This window comes from Schistocerca cancellata, chromosome 1 (genome assembly GCF_023864275.1).
Source record: "Schistocerca cancellata isolate TAMUIC-IGC-003103 chromosome 1, iqSchCanc2.1, whole genome shotgun sequence".
NCBI lineage: Eukaryota > Metazoa > Arthropoda > Insecta > Orthoptera > Acrididae > Schistocerca > Schistocerca cancellata.
The window spans coordinates 632,378,133-632,397,217 of NC_064626.1; positions in this window are offsets into that span (position 1 = coordinate 632,378,133).

Consider the following 19,085-nt stretch of genomic DNA (forward strand, 5'->3'; position numbering starts at 1 on the left):
TCTGTTCGAGCTCTGATTTCTCTTATTTTATTTTGATGATCATTCCTACCTATGTTGGTTGGCTCAACAAAATATTTTCGCATTTGGAAGAGAAAGTTGGTGACTGAAATTTCGTAAATAGAACTCGCCGTGACGAAAAACGTCTTTGCTTTAATGACTTCCATCCCAACTCGCGTATCATATCTGCCACACTCTCGCCCCTATTACGTGATAATACAAAACGAGCTGCCATTTTTTGCACCCTTTCGATGTCCTCCGTCAATCCCACCTGGTAAGGATTCCACACCGCGCAGCAATCTTCTAACAGAGGACGAACGATTATAGTGTAAGCTGTCTCTTTAGTGGACTTGTTGCATCTTCTAAGTGTCCTGCCAATGAAACGCAAGCTTTGGCTCGCCTTCCCCACAATATTATCTATGTGGTCTTTCCAACTGAAGTTGTTCGTAATTTTAACACCCAGGTACTTAGTTGAATTGACAGCCTTGAGAATTGTACTATTTATCGAGTAATCGAATTCCAACGGATTTCTTTTGGAACTCATGTGGATCGCCTCACACTTTTCGTTATTTAGCGTCAACTGCCACCTGCCACACCATACAGCAATCGTTTCTAAATCGCTTTGCAACTGATACTGGTCTTCGGATGACCTTACTAGACGGTAAATTACAGCGTCATCTACGAACAACCTAAGAGAACTGCTCAGATTGTCACCCAGGTCATTTATATAGATCCGGAATAGCAGAGGTCCCAGGACGCTTCCCTGGGGAACACCTGATATCACTTCAATTTTACTAGATGATTTGCCGTCTATTACTATGAATTGCGACCTTCCTGACAGGAACTCACGAATCCAGTCGCACAACTGAGACGATACCCCATAGGCCCGCAGCTTGATTAGAAGACACTTGTGAGGAACGGTGTCAAAAGCTTTCCAGAAATTCAGAAATATGGAATCAACCTGAGATCCCCTGTCGATAGCGCCATTACTTCGTGCAAATAAAGAGCTAGCTGCGTTGCACAAGAACGATGTTTTCTGAAACCATGCTGATTACGTATCAATAGATCGTTCCCTTCGAGGTGATTCATAATGTTTGAATACAGTATATGCTACAAAACCCTACTGCAAACCGACGTCAATGATATAGGTCTGTAGTTCGATGGATTACTCCTACTACCCTTCTTAAACACTGGTGCGACCTGCGCAATTTTCCAATCTGTAGGTACAGATCTATCGGTGAACGAGCGGTTGTATATGATTGCTAAGTAGGGAGCTATTGTATCAGCGTAATCTGAAAGGAACCTAATCGGTATACAATCTGGACCTGAAGACTTGCCCGTATCAAGCGAATTGAGTTGCTTCGCAACCCCTAAGGTATCTACTTCTAAGAAACTCATGCTAGCAGCTGTTCGTGTTTCAAATTCTGGAATATTCCAATCGTCTTCCCTGGTGAAGGAATTTCGGAAAACTGCGTTCAGTAACTCCACTTTAGCGGCACAGTCGTCGGTAACAGTGCCATCAGCACTGTGCAGTGAAGGTATTGACTGCGTCTTGCCGCTATGCACTTTACATATGACCAGAATTTCTTCGGATTTTCTACCAAATTTCGAGACAATATTTCGTTGTAGAACCTATTAAAGGCATCTCGCATTGAAGTCCGTGCCAAATTTCGCGCGTCTGTAAATCTTCGGGATTTCGCGTTCTTCTGAACTTTGCATGCTTTTTCCGTTGCCTCTGCAACAGCCTTCGGACCTGTTTTGTGTACCATGGGGGATCAGTTCCATCTCTTACCAATTTATGAGGTATGAATCTCTCAATTGCTGTTGCTACTATATCTTTGAATTTGAGCCACATCTCGTCTACATTTGCATAGTCAGTTCGGAAGGAATGGGGATTGTCTCTTAGAAAGGCTTCTAGTGACACTTTATCCGGTTTTTTAAATAAAATTATTTTGCGTTTGTTTCTGGTGGATTTGGAAGAAACGGTATTGAGCCTAGCTACAACGACCTTGTGATCACTAGTCCCTGTATCAGTCACGATGCTCTCTATTAGCTCTGGATTGTTTGTGGCTAAGAGGTCATAAAGGAACAAATAGAGCCTGTTTGCCTTATCCACTACGTTTTTTCCTTGCACAATTAGTAATGTCATAAAGAACTGTGTTTCTCTCCTTCATTAGAGCTGACAGTTAAAATGTCATTTAATGAAAACTGCTACCTCAACTTACGTTCTTATTTTTACGCAGTGAAGGTGTCAGCTCTGTCCTGTTATTGTAAAAACTAAATAATTTTTCGCTCCCAGATATCTGACAGTGCCTGTGAAACAACACTCAATGACAAAAAATATGCAAGTCATCATGGAACATTTGCAATTTGCCTCGAAGCGCAATAATAAAATAAAGATTAAAAAGTTACAAAAGCACAAAATCCACTACAAGGACGATGGTGGGTGTAAAGAAAATATGCTAAAATTCGAAGTTCACAGGCGAGGAGACATTTTCCGCTACCATCAGCATTCCCATCAAAACTTTCTCCCCGAAACCTCGACGGTGACGTGATGTGATGTGATACAAGGAGAAGGGCCTTGTAACGCCGGAAATGCATATCCTCCTATTTCCATCTATTGTACTATAATTTTTTCCCCTATTTTGTTACCTGAAGATATGACGTTTCTGTGTCTTTGTATATTGTAATTGTTTTACTATATATATATATATATATATATATATATATATATATATATATATATATATATATATATATATGCATTTATGACGATGTATAATTGGTTTGTTGTGTTAAGATTATTTCTATTTTTACGCTGGGTCTGGCCTAGGGAAAACTATGCTATCGAACGATTACATCGATAGGTCGTGTGGAGAACCAAAGTGTTTAGGATCTTTGGTAGTGTGAACTCTGTCGCGTGGAGCGCGGGCAGAGTGGGGGAGTCTGGCTGGAGTAGTGCAGTGGAGCAGGTGTGTTGTGTGACGCTCCCATGAGTTGCCGCGCTTTCGGCGTTTGGCAGCATGTAATTGCGCTCGAATTGCTATGGTAGTTTCTGACACGGTGTCGTGGACGGGAAGCATTAGCTGGCTACAGTATTTAGATTACACAATCACAAATTAGAAGTGCGAGTTTTCTTACCGTATTTTAGCTTACCTGTGACTGCAGCTCAGCTTGGTACGTACTAAATTTTACTATTGTTAATTGTTCAGAATCATTTAATTCAAGTTCAAAGTTAAATCTCTTATTCCTAAATTGTGTAGATTCAAGTAGCTTTTGAAATGATTGTTGAGGTAGCCCAAGACTAACCGTATTTTACTGAATTTCGATGTGCTTCAGAAACAAAGCTCACTATTAATTTCAGTCACTAAATTAACTTTCAATTTTCCGGTTTTATTAATTCTTTTGCTAAATTAAGTCTGAGTGTAGCGAAATTTCTTACTTCTGACAAACATTCATTTTTCACACTACACGTGTCAACCTTCAGTTGCCACGCTTCTAGTGTAATAACCTTTCTTTTTCAGTTACTATAGTAATTGTCCATAGGACTGGCGACCATAATTTCCCCCAAATCTCAAATATCTAATTACCACTAGTTAATTGTTAAGGTAACGGCCGCACATTTACTTTCTTTATTAACTTTACCCCTTTTCAAAATTAATTTCCACCAGTTTCATTTGCATTTTTCCTTTCATTTAGATGTAACCCTTTCCTCCCTCTTTACCGACAGATTAACTTCGGTGACGATTGCTTTTCCCAAATTTCCATTAGGTACACCCGGTTTAATTTTTCACTGTCATTAAGGTCGATAAGTGAGGGGGAGGTTACAGCCTGTGTGAATATCACCCACTTGAAATGCATTGTGGAATGTTTTGACATGACATGGCAACAAGTGTGAATTTCCCTTTATATTGAACAAAAAATAGAAACTAGAATTTAAGGTCACACTGAGGATGATGTAATTAAAGGCAGAGCATGATCTTAGGTTGGACAAGGATGGTGTAGGAAATTGGCTGTGCCGTTTCGAAATCTTTCCTGTCATTTGCCATAGCTGAATCCAGAAGCAAGTACAATGCCACAACTACCTCACTTCAGTTTTACACAATATAATATGGGACTGAATAGGTATGGTGGTTTAGAAGAATGAACTTTCATGCTATTTGTACTAGAGCTGGTCAGTGAACTTGTAGCGACGCTGCAGCGCGCTAATTCAAGCTCGCCGTGTGTGTGTGTGCTGTGCGCGTGTGTCAGTGCAGTGATGCTGTAGCAATTACTCTACGCGACGTTGGTGTAGTTCCGCGCCCAGCCTCTAGAGGCGCTGTGTTTTCTATCTTTTATATACGTTCGGTTTATTGTTATTATTCCTTGTTTTATTGAGTGAGTAGTAGTTCCTTGCCTCCTGACTTGTGTGGACGAGTACTGTTTCCTCTCCTAATTACGGAAGTTTCCGAGGATTAAGGATACTCTGCTTAGGCCGGAAGCAAATTTTATAGCTCCGATCTGTCCATACATGCCGGGCGTCGCAAGATACGCGTTCGCAATAAAGTTATTGTTACTCAACTGAAGGTCTTCATTCTTCCGAATCACGTTAAGCAAAGGTCGGACAGCCACCAGTTTAGCTGTACCCGACAAGTGGTGACCCCGACGTGATTCAAGCAGAGACCGACGTGATTAAGGAGAAGCAGCCGTGAGCTACGTAAGTAACGAGCACATAATGACCGAACAGCAGGCCGTCTCCCGGATTGCAGTCCGTTTGCCGCCGTTCTGGCCCGACAATCCGGTACTCTGGTTCGCGCAGGCAGAGGCAAGTTTTAGCTGCGCTGGAATAACGGTCGAAGCAACTAAATTTGCGCTGATTGTGAGCCAACTCGACCAACGTTATGCAGCCGAGGTGCAGGACATAATCACAGCACCGCCCGAGGCTGGAGCTTATGCCAGGCTAAAATCAGAGATGATTCGACGGGTGGCCGCGTCACAAGAGGACCGGATACGTCAGGTTCTGACACAGGAAGAAATTGGCGACAGGAAGCCTTCTCAATACCTGCGACATCTACGCAGCAAAGTTGACACCGTTACTGTGCCAGACAGTCTGCTCAGAACACTGTGGAGCAGTAGGTTGCCGCCGCAAATAAAAGCCATAATCGCCTCACAAACGGACATGCCGCTGGATGACGTGGCGCAGCTAGCAGACCGGATACAGGATGCGATCACACCGGCTCCGGTCAGCGCAGTCGCGGCGTTGGACAACAGTGCAAACAGTACCGCGTCTGTAGCACGAGCCGACCATGATTCTCTCGCTGCCAAGGTTGAGCTTTTGTGCACCCAGGTCAGTGCGCTGCTGGCACGTGACGACGACAATAATAGAAGAAGCCGATACAGACGGCGGCGTTCGAGAAGCAGATCTTCCGGCGGTACTACCACTCCGCAAGGCGAGGTACCGTTGTGCTGGTACCACCGACGATTCGGCGATCAGGCAAGGAACTACTACTCACTCAATAAAACAAGGAATAATAACAATAAACCGAACGTATATAAAAGATAGAAAACACAGCGCCTCTAGAGGCTGGGCGCGGAACTACACCAACGTCGCGTAGAGTAATTGCTACAGCACCACTGCACTGACACACGCGCACAGCACACACACACACGGCGAGCTTGAATTAGCGCGCTGCAGCGTCGCTACAAACTGATTAAATGGCGAGCAACTCAGATCTTCGACTATTGCACTCCCTCCAGTTATCTCTAGCGCCATCAAAGGAGAAGAAACACATTAGGTGATCATTTGATGAAACGACAGCACATGGACATAGGCAGGATGCTTTTTAATATACTTCATGTGTCTTACAAAGAAACAGGTATGTTAAAGTTTACATAGATTTGAAGGCGAAATTAGCAACAACATGTAGTGATAACTTTTATTTAGCAGATCAACAAGAATGTGATTTGACAAGAATAAATATGTCATACAGTGAACAAATATCAAACTCTATGGATGAATAACTTTATCAAACTCCACCCCCCCTACCCCCCACTCCAAAAGTGGAGAGCACCTAGGTTATAGGGATATTTGAATCTAACTATCTGAGCAGCTCTTATGTGTACAGTTGGTTGTGGCAGCAGTGCCTGTGTATGAAGCCTGGACATATGATGTGTAGTGCACGACTGCATTACTAATGGAATAAGAGGATTTCTGGTGCACTTTCAAATTGATATCAAATTGATTGTACAAATTAATTAATTGATCAACAATTAATTCCTCCCCTCACCCATGATAATGTCGTGTGTTTTCCCAGTTGGTATGTGTCCCATTCCCCCACCACATTCTGCACATTCTGTGAAATCCCTGCCCCTTCACTCCTGTAGAAAAAAAAAAAAAAAAAAAAAGGTCGCTCAGTCAGCGTTGGACTGGGAGCTGAGAGAAACTCATGACAGTCAAACACATTGCACTGAGCAATTTAAGGTATTGGAATACTGTTTAAACAATTCGTGGGGGGTACATTGCAGAAGCCAAGGTAGTGCAAAATATTGTTTATTTAAACAATTTGCAAGTAGACGCAAAATAAAAATAATAACTCTGCACAGGACATTCTCCCCACAGCTACAAGTTGAAATAAATACCTCTTCTTCAGCTATAAGTCAAAATATATCTAAAGACAGTCAAAAAATATCTCTAAATATATCGCGTAAATCAACTAAAGCCAGTTGCATATACCGCAAATGGACCCTAAACCACTTCTGCACCCAATAAAAAGATCGTTAAATACATCTAAATATTGCCTACAAAACCATAGCTCATAAAAAACGGCTCGCTGCATAATGAGAGCTGTAGTTTTTTTTTTCAGATGACACAGGCACTACAACGTTTTGAAACGTTCGAGATGTGTCACAGGAAATAAATCATCTGAACAGACGCAGGAATTCGAAGCACTGTCCTAAAGATGAGAATATCCACCACGACATGCTGTTGTACCCGAAAGAAACACCTACTGTATTAACAATATTCACTTCACTATCATGCAACCCGCCGCCGTGTGTGCGTGCTTTTGTGAATGTTGTGACATCTCGGATCACGCCGCCGCACTGTAGAAGACGTCCAGTACAAAGGCTTGTTGGACACAGCCCAAGCTCGGACAAAGAAGTGTGATGTCACGGATCACCCCTCCTTACAGTAGAACAAGCGATTTCTGGAAATTTTGGTCAAAGTTTGAATCTCATTGACTCCTGAAAATACCCTTTAGAACTCTCCATCAACTGTCCTTCCCGACTGGATGCCCGTTCAAAACGATGCCCTCTGGTCGGCTGCCTTTGAAGTGCGGTGAGTCTCTATAAGCCACTCATCCACCTACCTCATCCTCATTCTGCTCCTGTCCCCTGTGGACGCTATAGTTCTGTGTCAGTCAGTGCATGTCCGTATTTGAAGATGAAATGCAGCAGCAGCAACTCTAGCATTAGCGGCAAGTGCCATAGATTTGTAGAAGACGAACTAGCACATAAGTAAATAATTTATTTTCATTGATCTGTGTTTATGATGTTAAAATTGAGAAAACTTAGAGTGTCAAATTCTACAGAGCATTTCTCGTCAGTAATTCCGTTTTTTTCCCCCTCTCGTTACAGCACAGCTCCAGAATTTCATTTTGGAGTGTGAGGCGAGACTAGGAAAAGAGGACGCTGGACCATGCCGAACTCTCCCTGTTGAGGTCCAGCCTCTCGTGGAAAACCCACAACCAGTACTGCCTTGCTAGTATTAAAAAAAATTCATCGTAGTAATGTAATTTGTTCTTATATAGTGGCTGTGGTTTGATATTCAAAATTTCTTATTTCTTGCTTGTTCTTGTTACAGCTTACATGACGGAAATAAAGGCTGATCTGGTGACAATGTTGGAGGCTGGAAAAAAAACAACCTACAACAGGAGCAACACGGTGCGGGACAGCCTGCAGCAAAGAATACTCAGCAGTAACGGTGGCATAGGTATAGAAAAAAATCTCTCTGTAGTAGCTGTGTAATCTTAATTCGTGTGTGTGTGTGTGTGTGTGTGTGTGTGTGTGTGTGTTTCAACATTCGAAAAAATTATCCCTCATCTTGTTACATCAACAATTATAGAGGCGCTTGACCTGGTATACAGGCAGCTGGAGACTTCACCAACAGCAACAGATGCTAGAACAGCCTCCAGCACACAATGAGACACCGGAACAGCCTTGTAAGCAGAAAAAAATTCTGAGTGCTAAAATATTTGTCGTTTCTGTATGTAGTGTAGGAGGTTTTTCTCTGACAAATCGATACATATCTTTTTGTTGTAGGCGACATGGATCGGTGGCTCCATGCCGATTCTGACAAAGATGGGTTCCCTGTATGGGTCAGAGAACAGAAGAGGCGCAAAGGCGCTGTGAACTGGTCCTTTTTAGAGGAGGATAAATTTCCTGAAGAGGTGACGTAGACACACAGTGGTGTGGATGAAATGCTTGTGCCACGGACCTCGAGCAAAAAAGTATTTTTTTATCAATGGGCGCCCACCCCTCAAGGTAGTGGGTCAGGTGAGCAACAACAGCAACATTGAGAACCATTAGCACAGCCAGGCTGCTCACACTGGCCTGATCCAGTAAAACCGCCTCCACCATCTCATCTACATCTACATCTACATCCATATTCCGCAATCCACCTGACGATGTGTGGCGGAGGGTAGCCTGAGTACCTTTATCGTTCTCCATTCTATTCCAGTCTCGTATTGTTCGTGGGAATAAATACAGTCGGTATACCTCTGTGTGGGCTCTAATCTCTCTGATTTTATCCTCATGGTCTCTTCGCGAGATATACATAGGGTGGAGCAATATACTGCTTGACTCCTCGGTGAAGGTATGTTCTCGAAACTTCGACAAAAGCCCGTACCGAGCTACTGAGCGTCTCACTTACAGAGTCTTCCACTGGAGTTCGTCTATCATCTCCGTAATGCTTTCGCTATTACTAAATGATCCTGTAACGAATCGCGCTGCTCTCCATTGGATCTTCTCTATCTCTTCTATCAACCCTATCTGGTACGGATCCCACACCGGTGAGCAGTATTCAAGCAGTGGGCGAACAAGTGTACTGTAGCCTACTTCCTTTGTTTTTGTACTGCATTTCCTTAGGATTCTTCCTATGAATCTGTCTGGCATCTGCTTTACCGACGATTAATTTTATATGGTCATTCCATTTTAAATAGCTCCTAATGCCTACTCCAGGGAATTTATGGAATTAACTGCTTCCAGTTGCGGACCTGCTATATTGTAGCTAAATGATAAAGTATCTTTCTTCCTATGTATAGCTAAATGATAAAGTATCTTTCTTCCTATCTATTCGCAGCACATTACACTTGTCTACACTGAGATTCAATTGCCATTCCCTGTACCATGCGTCAATTCGTTGCAGATCCTCCTGCATTTCAGTACAATTTGCCATAGTTACAACATCTCGATATATTACAGCATCATCCGCAAAAAGCCTCAGTGAACTTCCGATGTTCTCCAGAAGGTCATTTATATATATTGTGAATAGCAACGGTCCTACGACACTCCCCTGCGGCACACCTGAAATCACTCTTACTTCGAAAGACTTCTCTCCATTGACAATGACATGCTGCGTTCTGTTATCTAGGAACTCTTCAACCCAATCACACAATTGGTCTGATAGTCCATATGCTCTTACTTCGTTCATTAAACGACTGTGGGGAACTGTATCAAACGCCTTGCGGAAGTCAAGAAACACGGCATCTACCTGGGAACCCGTGTCTATGGCCCTCTGAGTCCCGAGGACGAATAGCGCAAGCTGGGTTTCACACGATCGTCTTTTTAGAAACACATGCTGATTCCTACAGAGTAGATTTCTAGTCTCCAGATAAGTCATTATACTCAAACGTAAGACATGTTACAAAATTCTACAACTGATCGACGTTAGAGATATAGGCCTATAGTTCTGCACATCTGTTCGACGTCCCTTCTTGAAAACGGGGATGACCTGTGCCCCTTTGCAATCTTTAGGAACGCTACGCTCTTCTAGAGACCTACGGTACATCGCTGCCAGAAGGGGGGCAAGTTCCTTCGCGTACTCTGTGTAAAATCGAACTGGTATCCCATCATGTCCAGCGGCCTTTCCTCTTTTGAGCGGTTTTAATTGTGTTTCTATCCCTCTGTCATCTATTTCGATATCTACCACTTTGTCATCTTTTCGACAATCTAGAGAAGGAACTACAGTGCAGTCTTCCTCTGTGAAACAGCTTTGGAAAAAGACATTTAGTATTTCGGCCTTTAGTCTGTCATCCTCTGTTTCAGTACCATTTTGGTCACAGAGTGTCTGGACATTTTGTTTTGATCCACCGACCGCTTTGACATAAGACCAAAATTTCTTTGGATTTTCTGTCAAGTCGTCAGTACATAGAACTTTACTTTCGAATTCATTAAACACCTCTCGTATAGCCCTCCTCTCACTACATTTCGCTCCGTGTAATTTTTGTTTGTATGCAAGGCTTTGGCTATGTTTATGTTTGCTGTGAAGTTCTCTTTGCTTTTGCAGCAGTTTTCTAACCTGGTTGTTGTTCCATCTCTTACGATCTTGCTTGGCACATACTCATCTAATGAATATTGAACAATGGTTTTGAACTTTGTCCTCTGATCCTCAACACTATCTGTACTTGACACAAAACTTTTGTGTTGAGCCATCAGGTACTCTGAAATCTGCTTTTTGTCACTTTTGCTAAACAGAAAAATCTTCCTACCTTTTTAAATATTTCTATTTACAGCTGAAATCATCGATGCAGTAACCGCTTTATGATAGCTGATTCCCTGTTCTTCGTTAACTGTTTAAAATAATTCGGGTCTGTTAGTCACCAGAAGGTCTAATATGTTATCGCCACAAGTCGGTCCTCTGTTTAACTGCTCAAGGTAGTTTTCAGATAATGCACTTAAAAAAATTTCACTGGATTCTTTGTCCCTGCCACCCATTATAAACGTTTGAGTCTCCCAGTCTATATCTGGTAAATTAAAATCTCCACCCAGAACTATAACATGGTCGGGAAATCTACTCGAAATATTTTCCAAATTATCCTTCAGGTGCTCTGCCACAACAGCTGCTGAGCCAGGGGGGCTATAGAGACATCCAACTACCATGTTTGAGCCTGCTTTAACCTCCTCGCCGGAATCAGCGTCGATGAAAGGTATATGTGTCTCAGAGCTAGAGATCTTCACTGCAGCCTCACAATATATATATATACATACATACATATATACATACATACATACATACATACATACATATATATATATATATATATATATATATATATATATATATATATATATATATATATATATATATAACTAAAAACAAAGATGATGTAACTTACCAAACAAAAGCATTGGTATGTTGATAGACATACAAACAAACACAAACACACACACAAAATTCAAGCTTTTGCAACCAACGGTTGCTTCATCAGGAAAGAGGGAAGGAGAGGGAAAGACGAAAGGACGTGGGTTTCACGGGAGAGCGTAAGGAGTCATTCCAATCCCAGGAACGGAAAGATTTACCATAACGGAAAAAAAGGACAGGTATACACTCGCGCACACACACATATCCATACGCACATATACAGACACAAGCAGACATATGTAAAGACAAAGAATTTGGGCAGAGATGTTCACTTACCTAATAGCATCAAAAGTCTGACAGATAGCCATATAGCATTTAAAAGGAAATTAAAAGAATTTCTCAATGACAACTCCTTCTGCTCATTAGATGAATTTTTGGATATAGTAAGTGGGTAATTTCCCCAACCCCTACCAAAAAAAAAATTAAAAATATTAAGTGTCATGTAACATTTTGTGTAATGTAATATCTTGTATGGACACCTTTTATTAACCTGACACACTCCACATCATTACGAAGTGTCGTATTCATAATCTATGGAACAAGTACTAATCTAATCTATTCTTCCCAGGTCAATGATCAACCACACGGATCTCATCTCATAGTAGTATAATAGTGATGATCCTGTGGCTAGTGACAGTTCGCTCTCCTGTCCTTTTAGTGAAGGACATGAGATCAGTGACCTCATGTCACTCAGTGGTTGCTAAAATCTTTAAGCGCGAGTTTCTTTCACCAGAACTGGGAATCCAGCAGAAGCGTACTGTGACCCACCCAGTTTTCTGAAAGTGTGCCTTCCTTAGTTGGAAGCAGAACTCCTCAAAATTCTTAGCGATCAGTGCCGTTCTTTGCTGTGAGTTAATGTATCCACCCAAACAGCAAGGCAATGTTGAGGAAAATAGTCTTCAATACATTTTGGAGGGGGGGGGACGTGGATAATGGCGTGATATCGCAGGGCACATCAATCGCTGAGTCGTTTTGTGAGTCCATCTTGAGTGCTATAGTGGATCGGTATTCCGGCATGGAAGAGAGAAGGTCAGCTAAGGCTACCAGCTGAATACCACACCTGGACATCCACATATGTCTGTGGTCCGATAAATGGAGGGTCAAGCCATATCAAGGCCCCTAAGGATATAGCTGATAAGAAGGGATGTATTAATGTTATAAATGAAAAGGATGAGGTTTCTTTTGCACGATTAATCCTAACTTGAGAGGGAAATACTAAACAGAATCCAGAGAATACAGGTAGATACCATGTGCATAAAGGTGTTATCCCCAGAGTGTATGACTTTGATGGTATTGAGTTCGCCATCAAGATCCAGACATACCTAAATTTGAGGTACAGAATACCAGAATATCAGTTCATGTTTATGGTCTGGAGAAACACAAGTCAAATGAACAGCACAAGCAGAATTAACATACAGTCGTTGGCCAGCTCCATTTCTCAAAATTTTCCAGCGAGCGTAAGCTGCATGTAAACATGCTGCGGTTCTCCGATGAAGAAAATAAAAAGCAAGGAAATTGTCATTGCTTTTGGATCTTAGACATGTCCTGACTCATTTTCTATCAATTGAGTGAACGCAAGTGTAAAAAGTATATTTGCTTAAGATGCCTCAATGCCTTTTCGACAAGGGACATTTTAGCAATGCATCTAGTAGGCTGAGTTCCAAGGGCTATGTTATTAAGCCTACTGAGGACATGAAATTCGTATAGTTTAAAAATGCTCATGACCAGGAGCAATGCCCGTTTGTGGTGTATGCTGGCTTTGAATGCCCCCTCGCCCCTGTGACCCACTATGAAGGTCACCCCACAGCCTCAGATTTTAACTTTACAGAAAAACATGTGCCACATGCAGCTGCACACCAAATTGTACCGTCCTATGATTTGAGTTTTAACTGCTACAAATATTATGTTGGGGATAATCCTGCAGTTTGGCTGCTCAATGAGCTGGAAAACTTTCATTGGAAGTTGACAGCACCAACATTCCCATGACCAAATCGAAGGAGAATGAAGATTCGTACAAGAGTGCAATTGACTGTCATATTTGTGGGCTATCGTTAGATTGGAATGCGGTAACTCCTCATAGAGATCACAGCCATCACAATACATGCAACTTGAAGTACCAGTTACCGAGGCACATTCCCGTTTTCTTCCCTAATTTAAGTGGGTATGACACTCACTTTCTTGTTGAGCACTTGGCTAATTTCGGTTAGAAGATGATCAGGTTGGTGTCCTGCCTGAGACCATTGAGAAATACATTTCATTCTCCAAACGAATGACGCCAAGAATTACGTTCCATTTCCTTGACTCACTACATTTTATGCAGGCACCACGATGGAGGATATAAACATCACTTGAGCTGCATTTCCTGACAAGGGAAAGTTTCAACTTAGGACTAGGAAGGGGGTTTGCTTATATGAATATCTGGGCAGTGTGGTGAGACTGAACGAAACCAGGCTACCCAACACAACTGTATTCTCCAGAAATATCACAAGTGATGCCATAACAGGTGCAGAGTCTGAGCATGCCATGAATTCAATATCACCACTTTAGGAGAGTATGCATGGCTTACATGGATTCAGATGTGCTGTTGCTTGAGGATGCTTTTGAGAAATGCTGGAGTCTATGCATGACCCCATAGTCTCTGGATCCCACCTTTTATTACATAGCACCAGGTTTGTCTTGGACCCAATACTCAGAAAATGAAGCGCAACATCGAATTATTGACTGATCCTTACTTGCTTCTTTTCTTAGAGCGAGGGATCCATGAGGAGTTTCGTTTATATGTCCATAGGCATGCCAAGGCAAATAACCCTGGATGGGTGACAGGTTCAATGCATCCCTTGACTCAAGTTCTGTCATGTACTTGGATGTGAATAACATATATGGGAACACTATGCAACAATCACTGCCATTTGGCGAGTTTCGGTGGGTGCCCAAAGACGAATGGAGGGGATTAGGTTTAAAAAATCAACGGTATGGTGGCGGATTCTGATTTGGGGTGTATGTGGCGCAGGCAGAACTCACACACCCTATTAGTTTGCACGCTGTGCATGCCAATTTACTAGAGCAACTAGTTCTGCGAGGAGCATCCACCCCCAAAACTGATGACGAATCAGTGGAGATATATTATTGATTATTGTAATCTCCGGCAGTGTCTCGACTTGGGGATGGAGATGGTTAGAATCATCTGGGCTATCTACTTCTGGCAGTCCCTCTGGTTGAATGAGCATAGTGATCTGAATACGGGACAGAGAGCTTTTGAGGTGTGTGTGACTTTGAGAGAGGTTTTTATAAATTAATGAATAATTCAATTTTCGGCAAAACAATTGAGAATTTGAGGGAAGAGAGTGAAATTTTGATCAGAACCGCATGCGGTGGGCGTTGGAGTGTAATAAAATGAAAATTCATCGCCAGACCATATTATAATGGGGGGGGGGGGGGGGGAGTCGCAATATTCAGTGACAACTTTGTTTCTGTTGAGGTTGTGAAGGTTGCAGTAGAGTTCATGAAACTGTGTATGTGGGGATGTGCATACTAGACCTATCCAAACTTCACATGCACTGATTCTACTATGAGTTTGCAAAAACTCATTTTGCAGATCCAGAGTTACTTAATATGGATACAGATAGCTTCAGTATTGATTGAAGCACGGTGATCCATATGAAGTAAAGAGGCCCCATGGCAATGAATTCTAAATGTCCTCATACCGGCCAATAATCTTTACAGTATTGTTCCACAGAACAAGAAGATTATCGCTCTTATGAAAGACGAGGCGAATGGATTGACGATTGTGGAGTTTTTAGGTCTGCGTGCAAAAATGTATGCATATCACACATTGGAAGCTGCCACCAAGCGGTGGATTAGGGGTGTGTGTCATGTGGCATCAAAAGCCCTCTTCACCGAAGGCTATTTGCAGTGCCTGTACTGTGCTGTTTGTGGTGCTGCATCGCAGCTGCCACATACAGTGAGACAAACCAGTATTTGATCGAGAGGGCACGAGATGTACACTGTACTGCCCTCTAAAATCGCCCTGTCTCCTCATGGCAATACGAGGGTCATTTCTGATGACAGGATTGAAACATGCCCATATTCACACTATTCACTTGTTGCAAGAAAAGAGGCAGGTGACTCTGACTGAGAAGGAGAGAATTAGACTGAGTGCGCTTCATGTACATCTGTAAATAGAGTAGTTTCTAAGTTTCATCTGCTGCTAGCCGTCCATGTCAGATTAGTTTTAAGTGTACATAGTTCACAGTCCATCAGAATTATTGCTCATCCATGAAACTGGTGCTCTTGGGATTGTGTAACTTAGTCGTAGTAAAAGTATTTCTGCATTCGTTTTTAAGACTACATAGTTCAGTCCTTCAGAATTGTTATTGTATAATAATGCTGGTGCTACTGGGACTGTAATTTACTTGTAATAAAAGTATCTCCACATCAGTTCTGGTGTAGATTATAAATATCTGAAAACTGTAAATATTTCAATATGTGAACGTTCTTTTATTGGTTATTTTTAAAAGAAAAGTATTACGTGAAAAGACTCAAACTTTAATCTCAAGAACTGAATTTTAACTCAAGAACTGAACCATCTGGGTATAAAGGTTGTGCAGCACATTATGAGTGTTATTAAGGAAAAGAAGGTTAAAGTGGAAAATTACAAAATATGTGTAATGGTTGCATTGGACTTCACGTATTGTGCTGCACATGTTGGGTTATGGGAGCAGGTGGCATGTGACTGTGACTCCTTCCAAAGACATATAGCAAACATCTCTAAAATTATATCTCCTCTGCTTCAGGAGAACCACAGAGATAGTATCTTGACAAAGTTGCACACTATCAAAGTGGAAGCAGGGTGAAATTAGCAACAAAGTACACAGAATGTAAGGTAAAAAATTCATTAATTTCTCATCCAACTTAAAAGTAATTTTACATTTTAATAAGCAGACACAGCAACACTATTTTCATACATCTTCTTGTTCTTCCTGAGTCGATGGAGAGAAGAGCACCTGTATAATTCCAGGACTTTAATGGCAGCATATTTGGACATTCGACACATCCATGCTATCTTCTCCTTCCCCTTGACGTAGATGATGGTACCCATGGGATCAAATAACCGAAGCGACATCACAATATCTTTATAAGGTATACCAATATCACCCCAGTGAATTACATGGTAGCAATATGTTAACTACTCTACACTCTTGCATGTTTTAGTGCACTTCACATCCTTGAAGGACATTGGCGAAGTAAAGCTTACTGAGGCTACTATACCTGCATCTTCTGCGTATGCTACAAATGCAACATTTTAAATGTGAAATATCTGCACTCATCAACAGAAAAAAACCTGTGTGTTAGCCATGCACCCCAAGATGCCATTATGAAATGCTCTGCGTATGGTGCAGCAATTGTTCATTTATACAGATTGCTGCATGACGCCAGTGAGTGGGCAACAGATAATCACATAGTCATGTAGAACTAGAGCACACACTGCAGTGGGCTCAGGGAAATTTGCAAAGACTCAGATTCGATTCTCACTTCTATGGTCCCAATTTAATTATCTCGATCCGTTTAGAGCAGTTTATAACGATGATTGGTGCCAGTTCCTTGAATTTCTGTGGGTTGAGTAGACATCCTTCCTCTTCATAATTGGAAGCACAGAACCTCACGTACATGTCATATGCTAGACCATACACATTTCTCTCTTCTATAAGTCTGATTCGCAAATATGATGAATCTGTGTGTCTTCAATTGAAAAAATATTTAATAATCCATGTCCATCCACTTGCCATTAGTATCACTGGGTACTCAAAAAGCTCCCATGAATGAAATTTTAATGATAGAAATACACCTCCATTTAGAACTTTTAAAAGGTTCAAAAGCTGCTCATGTGATATAGTGATGTATGGCATTTTCCATATTATTTTATTGATGGTGACCTCATTCTCCTCGTTAACTCCTTGAATATATGAGTCGCTGTCAGATGTGCTCTGCACCAGAAAACGTCCCTCTGTAATATTCATAACAACTCGCTGCATGTCACCAAAGTACCCCTTAAGCAGTTTTAGAGGTATACATGCAGTATATCTTTTGCAAACTTCCGCTGTTCTACCAACTGGCTCGTCTATGAACCATCTAGCATTTTCTAAATGGTTCAGATCTGAGGGAGATGCTGAGACATACGTTTCACGAGATGATGCTGTGCCTACTTTGCATCTGCAGTCAAATCTGTCCCATTAAGTTCATGCCATATCTCATGAAACACGAATGATAAAGCATTGCATGTACCATCCTTTTTCATAAATGATCCATCCAGATATATGAAACTATTGCACAGAAGGGTTAAACTATATTGGTGTTGGATGGCAATCCTAATTTCATCGTTCTTGTTAAAATCTGTTGAAGCATAAGGTTTATGCGAGAAATATTCCTTGCGTATAATATGACTGTCGTATTCCACCGGTTTGTTATGTTGAATGATGTCATTGCAAGCTTTCAGACCCACTGTTTTAAAAAAACTCGTAGTTCGCAGGTGTTCTAACCTTGGTTTTCTGTTGTGAAGTGCCACGCTGTGGGATGTGTGCTGTGATTTTATACTTTATACCCATTCTGTTCTTGCTGACAATACAGGGCTGCCGCGATCCATGACTTGTTGAAGATCACCACCACTTCCAACTCCTGGAAAGTCCTGGTTGGTTGAAGGTTATCGTTGTAGCTTCCAAGTTTCTGCATGTTCGATGTCACTGCTATCCTGCTTTAGATGTAGTCATAAAATTACTTCCTCGCCCCAAAAGTCGACAAGATGATTATCATGGTCCACATTATGCAGCTCCAGATAGTCCAATGTGTGGAGTGTCACTGGGAGGTACACACCGTTGGTTGGGGTCTCAGTTATCTTATACCGACTTCCAGCTCGTGGGAAGAATCACACATTGTATGAATAACCTACTGTTGAGATAAGAGTTTTTTGCAATGTTACATTCAACACGGATTGTACTGACAGGAAGTATATCTACCGACTGGTCGGATATGTGAAATTTTTTAGGATCCTTCTTCAAAACCTGTTCTTTTGTGAAATCTGGTTATCGTCCCACTGAAACTTTCTGGTTAAGGCCAATCGGTGCATTCGCTGTCTTTATTTCAGATTTGAGTACATGATGTTTGCACATAGAACAATCAATTTTCCAGATGGTTTTAAGATATCGTTTAAATCATCTGTATCATATGCACCGGGTTCTATTGCCACAATTTTTTTCGACCATTAATTTCCAGATGAAGTGTATTGTTAGCCTCTGCGATATTTGGAAAGCTGTTGTACCTCTCCAGTGCAACCAATGCAGTACTCCACATTCCATTGCTTAAATCAATCGGTGGGAAGTAATCTGTGGGTAATACAGACGATCGTTCCTTTAAAGTCAAAGTATACAACACTAAATCTGAATCTCAATTGATGAGTGGATGCTTAATGCAATTCCTCATATATATATGCTTCTTCATATATGTTAGGGGAAACGATGCAAGAATGTTCACACTTACTGTCATTTCTTGTTAACAATATTAGCTTATTCAGCAGCTTTCACTCAGTTATTACTCGGCAGAAATGAAACCTGCATTTGGATCGGACTTCCTTAACTCTTGTGCAGAAAGGTGTGCAATGTACTGCTGCATCCATTTTCCATAAGCTACCACTTGAATT